Source organism: Girardinichthys multiradiatus, chromosome X (assembly GCF_021462225.1).
Source record: "Girardinichthys multiradiatus isolate DD_20200921_A chromosome X, DD_fGirMul_XY1, whole genome shotgun sequence".
Classification (NCBI taxonomy): Eukaryota; Metazoa; Chordata; class Actinopteri; order Cyprinodontiformes; family Goodeidae; genus Girardinichthys; species Girardinichthys multiradiatus.
Genome location: NC_061817.1, coordinates 5,853,022 through 5,864,764, shown reverse-complemented (window position 1 = coordinate 5,864,764; position 11,743 = coordinate 5,853,022).

Here is an 11,743-nt window from a genome sequence, read left to right as displayed (position 1 = left end):
TTGTAAATAGCTTTCTAATGTCTTGAGTTGTCTGTCTTAGCTGTGCAATGTCACATTTTTCCTGGTTCAGAAAAGTTGATTTGCCTGTTTCTGGTGGCTCAGAGGCCCTGTCTGAAATTGAAAAACATTTTATTTAAATTGTTATTTTTTGAGGAGAAAAAAATTAAGTTTAATAGTTATAAGACATTTTAAATGAATCCCAATCAAATTTTACAATGTACAAATTTTAAAACATGCATCCATCAGTTAATTTTCTATACCAGTTTCTTCCATACAGGGTTGCTGGGGAGCTGGTGCCGATCTCCAGGAGTCTATGGACAAGAGACGGGGGGCTGTTTTGAAGAATCTAAAATGTTTAGAGGTTTTTCACACTTAGAAAGAGTGTGAAACTCCTTCAGTTTCCTTCAAGGTGATCAGGCTTTACATTGTAGCTTGCAGTTTGACAGCCGCATCATGATACTGCAGTTGATCTTGCTGCAGTGACCTGCTCAGAAAGGTCCCAAGCAGTTTCTCAACAATGGAGTGGCATTATGGAGCAAATGTCAATACTGTGATCTGTTTGTAAAGGACCCAAATGCAGAGCTTGGCTGAAGTGAAAAAAAATTTCTTTAATAATGAAAATAAATAAGGACTCATAAGAGTAGCACAAGAAGAACAGGACATTAAGCATGGGCAGAGTAACAAGTAGCAACGGGCATGGAGAGTAGCAGAGTATGAGGCAGAATAACAGACATGGAGCAGGCAGGCAAACAAAAAAATCCAATAGCAAACAAAGACAAACAGGGAGCTTAAAAGAGAAAAGAAATTGGTGCAGGATGTGGACAAAATGAGGTGCCGCAGGTGAGCACAATCAACTTGATTACAAAGCGAAAGGAAGCAAGCACAAAAGAATAAACTAAGGAAAAAACCTAACAATAACAAGCAGGGAAATAAACGTGATAAAGTAATGCATAAGAAACAAAGTAAACTCCAAGCAAATGGTCAAAATGCACACACAAAAAAATCAAAACTCAAACACTTCAGGAATGTGACAGGACCCCATCCTCGAGGGCCATTTCCAGACACCTTCAGAGTCCATGAAACCAAAAAAGGAAATTCAGTTAATTTCAGTTCAGTTTTATTTATATAGTGCCAATTAACAACGCATGTTGTCTCAAGGCACTTTACAAAGTCAATTCAATCGAATCATACATATTTCAAGTCGGTTGCGTGCATTCCAATTAATCCTATCTATCAAACAGTGCAGTCAAATTCGGTTTATTATTCAAACTGGTTAAAACGTTTTCTATCTAAGTAAACCCAGCAGATTACATAGAGTCAGTGACTTGCAGCATTCACTCCTCCTGGATGAGCATGTAGAGACAGTGGACAGTCGCTTGCATTGACTTTGCAGCAATCCCCCATAGTGAGCTTGCATGTAGCGACAGTGGAGAGGTAAAACTCCCTTTTAATAGGAAGAAACCTCCAGCAGAACCAGGCTCAATGGAAGGGGCCATCTGCCATGGCTGACTGGGGGTTTGAGAGAAAAGAGCAGAGAGAGAAAAATAACACAGAAGCACTGATCCAGGAGTACTTTCTATGGGAAAGAAAAGTGAAACAATAATGGGTATACAGTAGCTCCTTTAGAGGCTAAATCTAGGAGAAAAAGACACCTAAGCAGGTAACCTCTGAGCCAGTTGTCAAATCTAGAGTATGAAAGAGAGTACATAGAGTTAGTCACAGTAGAAGTTCAGCCAGTAGCTATGTCTAGTAGAGACAGGGTTAAACATTATAAAAAAAAAAACAGGGCCGAGTGCATCATCTGTATAAGGTGAGCATTAAGTTCTTGGCAGCAACAGCTTGGCCGATGTCCCCCTAAAGGAAGTTGCCACAGCTAAACACAGAGGCAGGTCAGATGTAACTTCAAGATAGAGAAAAAACAGAGAGAGAACATAGAGTTAAAAGCTCAAATAACAGAAAATTAGGCAAAAGAGTGTGGAGAGTAGCCTCCCTCGGCTCTCTCTGGCAAATAGCAGAGAGAGTAAAAGTGGTCATTATGTCCTCCAGCAGCCTAAGCCTATAGCAGCATAACTACAGAGATAGCTCAGGATAACCTAAGCCACTCTAACTATAAGCTTTATCAAAAAGGAAAGTTTTAAGCCTAGCCTTAAAAGTAGACAGGGTGTCTGCCTCACGGACTAAAACTGGGAGCTGGTACCACAGGAGAGGAGCCTGATAACTAAAGGATCTGCTTCCCAATCTAGTTCTAGAGACTCTAGGAACCACCTGTAAATCTGCAGTCTGAGAACAAAGTTCCCTGTTAAGAACATATGGAACAATCAGATCTCTAATGTATGATGGAGCTAGATCATTAAGGCCTTTATATGTGAGGAGGAGAATTTTAAATTCTATTCTGGATTTAACAGGGAGCCAATGAAGGGAAGCTAAAGTAGGAGAAATATGATCTCTCTTTTTAATTTTCATCAGAACTCTTGCTGCTGCATTTTGGATCAGCTGAAGGCTTTTAACTGCATTTTGTGGACATCCTGATAGTAAAGAATTACAATAGTACAGCCTTGAAGTAACAAATGCATGGACTAGTTTTTCAGCGTCACTCCTGGATAGGATATTTCTAATTTTGATAATATTCTGGAGGTGAAAGAAAAAAATGCTAGAAACTGTTTAATATAGGACTTAAATGACATGTTCTTGACAAAAATAACGCCATGGTTCAAAGACCACAACTTCTGTCTTGCTTGAATTTAGAAGCAAAAAATTTAAAGTCATTCAAAATTTTATGTCTTCAAGACATGCCAGTGGTCTAACTGCTTGGGCTCATTAGGAGTTATGGATAAATAAAGCTGAATATCATCAGCATAACAGTGAAAATGCTGCCTGATAATTTTAACTATTAGAAGCATAGATATAGTAATGACAATTGGCCCATCACTGAACACTGTGGTACTCCACAATTAACCCTGGAGTTTAAAGATTTATCATTTACATGAACAAACTGGAATCTGTCAGACAAATAAGATTTAAACCAGCCTAGCGCTGTTCTCCTGATCCCTACAGCATATTCCAGCCTTTCTAAGGGAATATTGTGATCGACTGTATCAAATGCAGAACTGAGATCTAACAGGACAAGTACAGACACAAGTCCATTATCTGAGGCCATAAGAGTATCATTAGTGACTTTTACTAGTGCCATTTCCGTGCTTTGATGAGCTCCGAAACCTGACTGAAACTCTTCAAACAGATCATTACTGTGTAAATGCTCACACACTTGATTGGCAACTATTTTTTCAAGAATTTGTGAAGGGGAAGAAACAAAATTATTACCCTCATCTGTATTTTTCTGTGATAATGGAGATATTAAAAATGGAACAGATTCTTTAAAAGGTTGTTACAGCATTGTCTGATAATGATCTACTATAATGAAATTTTCTTTCAGGTGTGGAGTACTCAGTTAAATTAAACTCAGTGGTCCTTAAAAATGGTTAGACAGGACAGGGTTATGATGAAATATTGTTATTTATTTACCCCCAATGCCATATGTCAGCAAAAGGTCCAGAGAATGAAAACAAAGGTGGGTAGGTTTGCTAATGTTTTGAGTCTAAAATACCATTAAAGGCTTTATTTAGGCTATGACTTTCTGTGTTAACATGAATGTTAAAATCCCCCACTATATTGACCTTATCTGTATTTAACACTAAATCAGACAAGAAGTCTGAGAACTGATCTAAAATTGAGAATAAGGGCCTCGTGGATGGTACAAAACAACAAACAGATGTGGTTTAATACTTTGGAATTTGGATGAGGGAAACTAAGGATTAAATATTCAAAAGAGTTGTAGCTATTGATTGGTCTGAGACTAATTAATAAATTGGACTGAAAGATAGTTGCTACTCCTCCTCCTCGCCCAGTATTTCGAGGTATGTGAAAATTTAAATAATTAGTAGGAGTTGACTTATTTATAGTAACATAATCCTCTTGCTGCAGCCAGGTTTCTGTGTGACAAAATAAATCAATCTGATTGTCACAAAACAAGTTATTAACTAACAAAGTCTTTGAAGAGAGAGATCTTATGTTTAATAAGCTACATTCATTTTTTAAAATGTTTCTTTTCAGCCTGAGCTCTGTTTATTTTTATGAGATTTTCATGGTTTCCTCCTTTTAGGTTATTTTTTAATCTATTCAATTTTGGCCATGGACAAGACACTGTCTTAAGAGGGTAATGGGTGGGTAACAGTACGGAAGCTGCAGAGAGGAGTTTTGAACTACGACCCTACATCCTGGTCTGAGCCCTGGGTTGTCAGAGTTTTGGAGAATTAATAAATTTGGCCAGATTCTTAGAAAGAAGAGCTGCCCCATCCAAAGTGGGATGGATGCAGTCTCTCCGGATCAGACCAGGTTTTCCCTAAAATGTTTGCCAAATATCAATGTAGTCTTCAGGAACCACCTAGACAGCCAGCGGTTGAATGACAACATGCGTCTAAACATGTTGTCACTGGTTAAATCAGGGAGGGGACCAGAGAAAATTACGGAGTCTGAAATTGTTTTGGCAAACTTACACACCGAAGCAACACTAACTTTGGTTGACCTCCGATTGACGTAAGAGGGTGTCATTACCGCCAGCGTGAATAGCAATTTTACTGTATTTACCCTTATCCTTAGCCAGCAGTTTCAGGTAGGATTTGATGTCGCCCATTCTCGTCCCTGGCCAACATTTGACTATGGTCTCTAATGCCACATTTCTGAATATGGAGCTGCCAATTACCAGTCGGCTTCTCAGCAGGTGTGTCGCTGACCGGGGAAAATCTGTTAGAAATGGATGGGTTAGTGGTGACACGTGGGCTGGGATCTAGGATTATGCTTTCTATGTACCGTAACTCAGGGGGCCTGAGGTCCCGGCTGCACGGGCTCTGCTGAAGGACTGCTATGGGGAGCTACCCTCGGTGGCTCCAAGTAGGGGATTAGGAGGTGATGGCAAAGAATGCTAGGAGGCAGGTGGCACAAGAACCTTGAAGATCTGTGGTGCAGGAATCTTGGTGACCTGTGGCGAAAGGAGTCTGGAGGCTGGAGGCGCAGGAACCTTGGAGACCTGTGGCGAAAGGGATCTGGAGGCCGGCCATGCAGGAACCTTGGAAACCTCTGGCGAAAGAGGTCTGAAGTCCAGCAGCGCAGAAACCCTGTAGACCTGTGGCAGCAGAAATCTAGGAGGTCGACGCCGGTGGAGGCGAAGCCTTGGATGCCAGCTGTACACGAGGTCTGGAGGTCGATCAGGGGAGTGGAAGAACCCATGGAGGATCTTGTCTTTAGGTTGACCTGAGAACTGGGAAATCCCACACACAACTTTGCCAGGAGGTTGACCGGGAGGAATGGAGGAGCTTTTGAGAGGCTTGTCAGGAGGCCAACCGGAAACATAGATGATCCCTAGGTGGTAGAATGGGAGAACTCAAGAAGGAGCTTAGAAGACTGGTGCTCAGGACACTGTAACTCACAATGGAGCTTTGGTGACTGAAGCCCGCGGTGTAGCTCTGCAGACTGGAGCCTACAGAGGAGTTCTAGAGACTGGTCCACAGGATGCTTGAACTCACAGCGGAGTTCTGGAGGTGGTCCATCGGACTCCAGGGCTCACTAAGAAGCTTTAAGGGAAACCTCTGAGAAGCCCCAGAGAGCAGCAGTGCAACCACTGGAACCCTGAGAGGAACCCTAGAGAATGGTGGTGAAATTGCTGAACCCTCAGAGGAACTGTGGAGAATGGCTGTGGGGCCACTGGAACCCTGAAATGAGCTCTGGAGAGTGGCTTGGAAGCTGGAAGAATCCTTGTCACAGCTCTGGAGAATGGGATGGAAGCTAGAAGAACCTTTAACGATGCTGTAGAGAATATCGTGGGAGCCAGAGGAACCCTCATTGGAAAACTCGGGATTAGGTGCTAACATTAGATGGGTCTGGCCGGACATCTTCGCTGGAGAACTCTGGAAAAGGAACAGGAGACATGTCTGGCCGGATACCCTCGCTGGAGAACTCGGGAAAACGAACAGGAGGTAGTTTATCGACAAACCCCTCAGAGAACCCAGGCATGGGAACAAAAGGTAGTTTGTCCTTAAACCACTTGAAAAACTCTGGCACAGGAACAGGAGGCGGTTCTTACTTGAACCCCTCGGAGAACTCGGGCCCAGTAACATGAGGTGGGTCCATGTGGACACTCTTGTCAGGGAACTTAGGACAAGGCACAGGAAGTGATTCCTCCTCAAACCCCTTTGAGAACACTGCCACAAGAACAGGAGGCATTTTGTCCTCGAGCCCCTCAGAAAACTCGGGCACAGGAGCAGGAGGCAGGTTATCCTTGAACCAGTGAAAAACTCAGGCAAAGAAAGATGAGATGGGTCCATCTGGACACTCTTGTTGGAGAACTCAGGAATAGGAACAGGTGGTAGTTTGTCCTCAAACCCCTTGGAGAACTTGGGCACAGGGATGTGTTACAGCTCATCATTGAACCCCTCAGGGAACTCAGGAACAGGAAAAATGGCTTAAATGCAGATATACAGGTCCTTCTCAAAATATTAGCATATTGTGATAAAGTTCATTATTTTCCATAATGTCATGATGAACATTTAACATTCATATATTTTAGATTCATTGCACACTAACTGAAATATTTCAGGTCTTTTATTGTCTTAATACGGATGATTATGGCATACAGCTCATGAAAACCCAAAATTCCTATCTCACAAAATTAGCATATCATTAAAAGGGTCTCTAAACGAGCTATGAACCTAATCATCTGAATCAACGAGTTAACTCTAAACACCTGCAAAAGATTCCTGAGGCCTTTAAAACTCCCAGCCTGGTTCATCACTCAAAACCCCAATCATGGGTAAGACTGCCGACCTGACTGCTGTCCAGAAGGCCACTATTGACACCCTCAAGCAAGAGGGTAAGACACAGACAGAAATTTCTGAACGAATAGGCTGTTCCCAGAGTGCTGTATCAAGGCACCTCAGTGGGAAGTCTGTGGGAAGGAAAAAGTGTGGCAGAAAACGCTGCAAAACGAGAAGAGGTGACCGGACCCTGAGGAAGATTGTGGAGAAGGGCCGATTCCAGACCTTGGGGGACCTGCGGAAGCAGTGGACTGAGTCTGGAGTAGAAACATCCAGAGCCACCGTGCACAGGCGTGTGCAGGAAATGGGCTACAGGTGCCGCATTCCCCAGGTCAAGCCACTTTTGAACCAGAAACAGCGGCAGAAGCGCCTGACCTGGGCTACAGAGAAGCAGCACTGGACTGTTGCTCAGTGGTCCAAAGTACTTTTTTCAGATGAAAGCAAATTCTGCATGTCATTCGGAAATCAAGGTGCCAGAGTCTGGAGGAAGACTGGGGAGAAGGAAATGCCAAAATGCCAGAAGTCCAGTGTCAAGTACCCACAGTCAGTGATGGTCTGGGGTGCCGTGTCAGCTGCTGGTGTTGGTCCACTGTATTTTATCAAGGGCAGGGTCAATGCAGCTAGCTATCAGAAGATTTTGGAGCACTTCATGCTTCCATCAGCTGAAACGCTTTATGGAGATGAAGATTTCATTTTTCAGCACGACCTGGCACCTGCTCACAGTGCCAAAACCACTGGTAAATGGTTTACTGACCATGGTATCACTGTGCTCAATTGGCCTGCCAACTCTCCTGACCTGAACCCCATAGAGAATCTGTGGGATATTGTGAAGAGACGTTGAGAGAACTCAAGACCAAACACTCTGGATGAGCTAAAGGCCGATAGCGAAGCATCATGGGCCTCCATAAGACCTCAGCAGTGCCACAGGCTGATTGCCTCCATGCCACGCCGCATTGAAGCAGTCATTTCTGCCAAAGGATTCCCGCCAAGTATTGAGTGCATAACTGTACATGATTATTTGAAGGTTGACGTTTTTTTGTATTAAAAACACTTTCTTCTTATTGGTCGATGAAATATGCTAATTTTGTGAGATAGGATTTTGGGTTTTCATGAGCTGTATGCCAAAATCAGTACGTATTAAGACAATAAGAAGACCTGAAAGTATTTCAGTTAGTGTGCATGAATTTAAAATAGATGAATGTTAAATTTTCATCATTCACATTGTTGAATATTTTGAGAAGGACCTGTAGAAGGCTTAACATGAGGTGCAAATGGTGATGATGACGAATGGACTCTAATGCTCTGAAGTGGCAATGAACATCCTCTGGGGCAACATGGAGAGGGCTCTGGGGCTTACAGGTGGAAAGGAGTGGGCTCTGGTGCTCTCAGGCGTGCAAATAGTGGGAATAACAGACTCTGATGGTTGCAGGCTGCTGGAAGGCGTTGAAGAGGCTTTAGGTGATGACTGGAAAGGAGAAATGACGCCTATCTGAACCTCTAGAGCTGGCAAGAAGGTCTTGCGGTGCAGAAAGATGAAGTGACAATGATCAAGTAGGAAACTTTGGCTGCACCCTAGGGGACAGGTGCAGAGACATCAGCTGGTCCCTCGGGGACAATAGCGAAGGCTATCAGCCCCGCTATGCTGTGCCACGCACTTTGCTGACATTCGCTTCAGTCCTGACTTACATTGGAAGTGCTTTAATCTGCTCTGCCCTCCTGTGAAGCAGAGAGGTGGCGAGAGGCTCTGAGAAACATGCGCAGGAAATGCGACATTTGCGCAAGGGAAAGCATTGCGATAAATGCGGAAGTCACACCAAACAAGTCATCGAACATGAAGGGTGTGCAATTACGTACATGTTTTTTCTGTTTGCTGCCAAACACAACTGACAATGAAACATGGAATCATACAGTTTTTAACCTTATCAATATCTGTGATATCCATTAGTACATCACTATCTCCATCATAAAGCTGATGTGTTTAACTTGAACCACTCTGGGTTGATGTTTTGTTTTTTGCTCTCATCAATCTTGGATTGTTTTGGTTTCATTAGAATCCTTCTCATTGTTTTTTTTTTCTCTGTTTGTTTGGTACTAAGTTAAAAATTACACTTTGAGCATCTTGAAGGGGCATTTGTTGCTATTCACCATTTTCCCCAACTGTAAACCATTTTGCAAGAATCCGAATAAAACACAAATCATTGCAACGCTGAGGCATCTCAAAAAACTTGATCTTACAGTGATATATGTTTTCTAGATGCACCTACATCAAGTGTAAACCCTTGGTAGCATAACAAAAAAACTAGGTTTTATATATCTATGCACTGACATCATCCAAGTTTTACTCAAATGCAGCCAGAATTTAAAACATCTGTTGTGAATTTACCCTATATAAATAAATTGAATTGATTAAAATAGAATTTCAGTTTCTAAAATAAACACATTTGTCACTAAAGGAATTGTGCCACTGTGGTGAATTAGAAGTTGATTGGGCTTGCCACAGAGTATTTATAATCGCCATGCACAACATGGTCAGTAGCAGCAAGATCCCTGTTTTCCTTCTTGGTTTGTAAATTCTTTTGTGTTTGTGTTCAGCTCTCTGAGTTCATTCTGTGGCTACTGCCAACTTCCCTCAGTTCCCTGCTCACACTCTCCCTCAGCTGTTCTTCATCCTCGTGATTATACTCACCTGGTTTCCATATCACTAATCGCTGCTGGATTCTTCTGTTGTTCTTCTGGTGTCCTGTTCTCATACCAAAGCGTATAAGTCTTCTTATGTTGCACATTTAATTCTGCTTACCAGCATGCTCCTCCTTATTTATTGCCTGCATTTGGGTCCACCTCAGAAAACATTATATATTTAAGTTTTTATTTTTATGGGTGGATAGATTTTTCACCTACAATTCTATAAAAAACGTTTATGCCCCATCCAGATTTCCTTTTTGTCAACCTAAACCGTTCCAGCTCACCAAACAACAAACCTGGTCCTATGTGAAACAGTAATTGCTCATCACTTTCTAATCAAGGCTTGACTGTGATTAACTACAATTTTTAGAGAGTTGAGTTCAATTTCACTAGGCCAATATCAAAAAGATCTTAAAACTAAACTCCTCGTGCCCCAATGTAAAGAAATTATAAAATGGATGAGAAACAAGATCAAAATTATCTAACAGCCTGGAAAGGGCCACAATAGTAATTTCTAAGACGTCGGGACTTCAGTAAACCAGAGTGAGAGACATTATCCGCAATTATATCACATAGAGTGCAAGGGGTCACAAACTATCCCAGAACATTTAAAGCATTGTCTCAGTTTAAGGTCAGTGTTTATGATTCAACAATAACAAAGAGATTGGGCAAAAGGTGACATCCATGGGCAAGTTTTAAAACCACTCCAGGCAAAAAGAACACAAAGCCATGTTAAAAAACCCACCAATGTAGATGACATGAAGTAACTTTGCCAGTTATCACAAATGCTTCATGGCCATTTTTGGCACAAATGGCCTCCTTTACCAGGACTTAGGAGGCAGTCACCTTTTTACACACAGCAATGTTGGTTTGGCTAGCTTTTCCCTATGATAAATGAAATCATCATTTGAAATCTGCATATTGGTCACTTTAGTAACTTTTGTGTGATATCAAAATTAGTTTGATAACAAAACAACAAGGACCAAGATGGATCGCTAATGGCCGCCTCGGAGCTTTGCGCGCTCTCGTTTTCTGCATGTTTTTGGTGTGGTGCCGGGTTCGGCCACCATTCTGGTTGTTCTCATTCAGCCAGAGGATACCGCCGCACCTTGCAATTCACTCCGGTGGCAAATGCGTGCATGACTTCCCTGGCAACACGATGGACGAACTGCTTCTCTCACCTGCAAATACTCGGACCATCCGCAGTAGCTGCCGGGGGTGCACTCCTGCTTCTAAGACGCGTGGAAACCTAGGCTGAGTGAGAACAACCCCGGACTGAGCGGAACGTGTACAGAGCTATGGAAGCAAATCGGTACCATAGTTACGAAATGAAAAGCTTTTCAGAAATGCTTTTCATTTAAGAATGTGGCTGCACTGAATTTGACCCTAAATGAAATATAGTAATCAATCATGCCTATTTGCAGTTGCAGTGGCTTCTTCAAGACTGCGCATCTCCTTCACTAAATTAAATGAAAAAGAAAAAGACATGTTGAAAGATTAATTTTTAAAAATATGGCACCAGCAACATAGATTAACCAGAAGTTCAATTTGAAATGTAAAATTGAAAATGAAAAAGCATTTCCAGAAATGCTTTTTCATTTTAAGAATGTGGCCTGCATTATTGACCCATAAATAAAATTAGTAATCAATCATCCTATTTGCATTTGCATTTTCTCTTCATGACTGCACATTTTATGCATTAATCAAAAAGAAAACAAAGCAGACATTGCTTTTTTCGTTTTCGTGGCTGCCCGCAAAGTACTGCCCAGAACTCGAAAACGAAAAAGCATTCCGAGCTGCGGGCGCAGAAGATGACGTCAGCAGCGCTCTTCCTCATCGTCCCTGCTGACCGAGCTACCTATCTTGTTCAGTGGGAGGCGCTGTGGCACGTCTGCATTGCATTACATTGCAAACGTGCCGAGAAATTGATTGAATTGCAGCAGGACCGAGATCAATTTGTGGCAGTGGCGGGCAGAACTGGTAGTTCCGCCACAGCCTGCCACCGAAGCTGCCACCGGAACTGCCACAGCTTGCCGCACGGTGGCACGGGATTCCGCGAGGATGCCAGAAGGTGCCAGACCGGCCGTAAAAGCTTGCCAATGCGGTTGCCGCTGTGTTTGTGGAAGCTGATGCTGATTATCGGCAAATGGGTTGTCATTATTGTTATAGCGTGTCACCTTTACATAATGATTTCA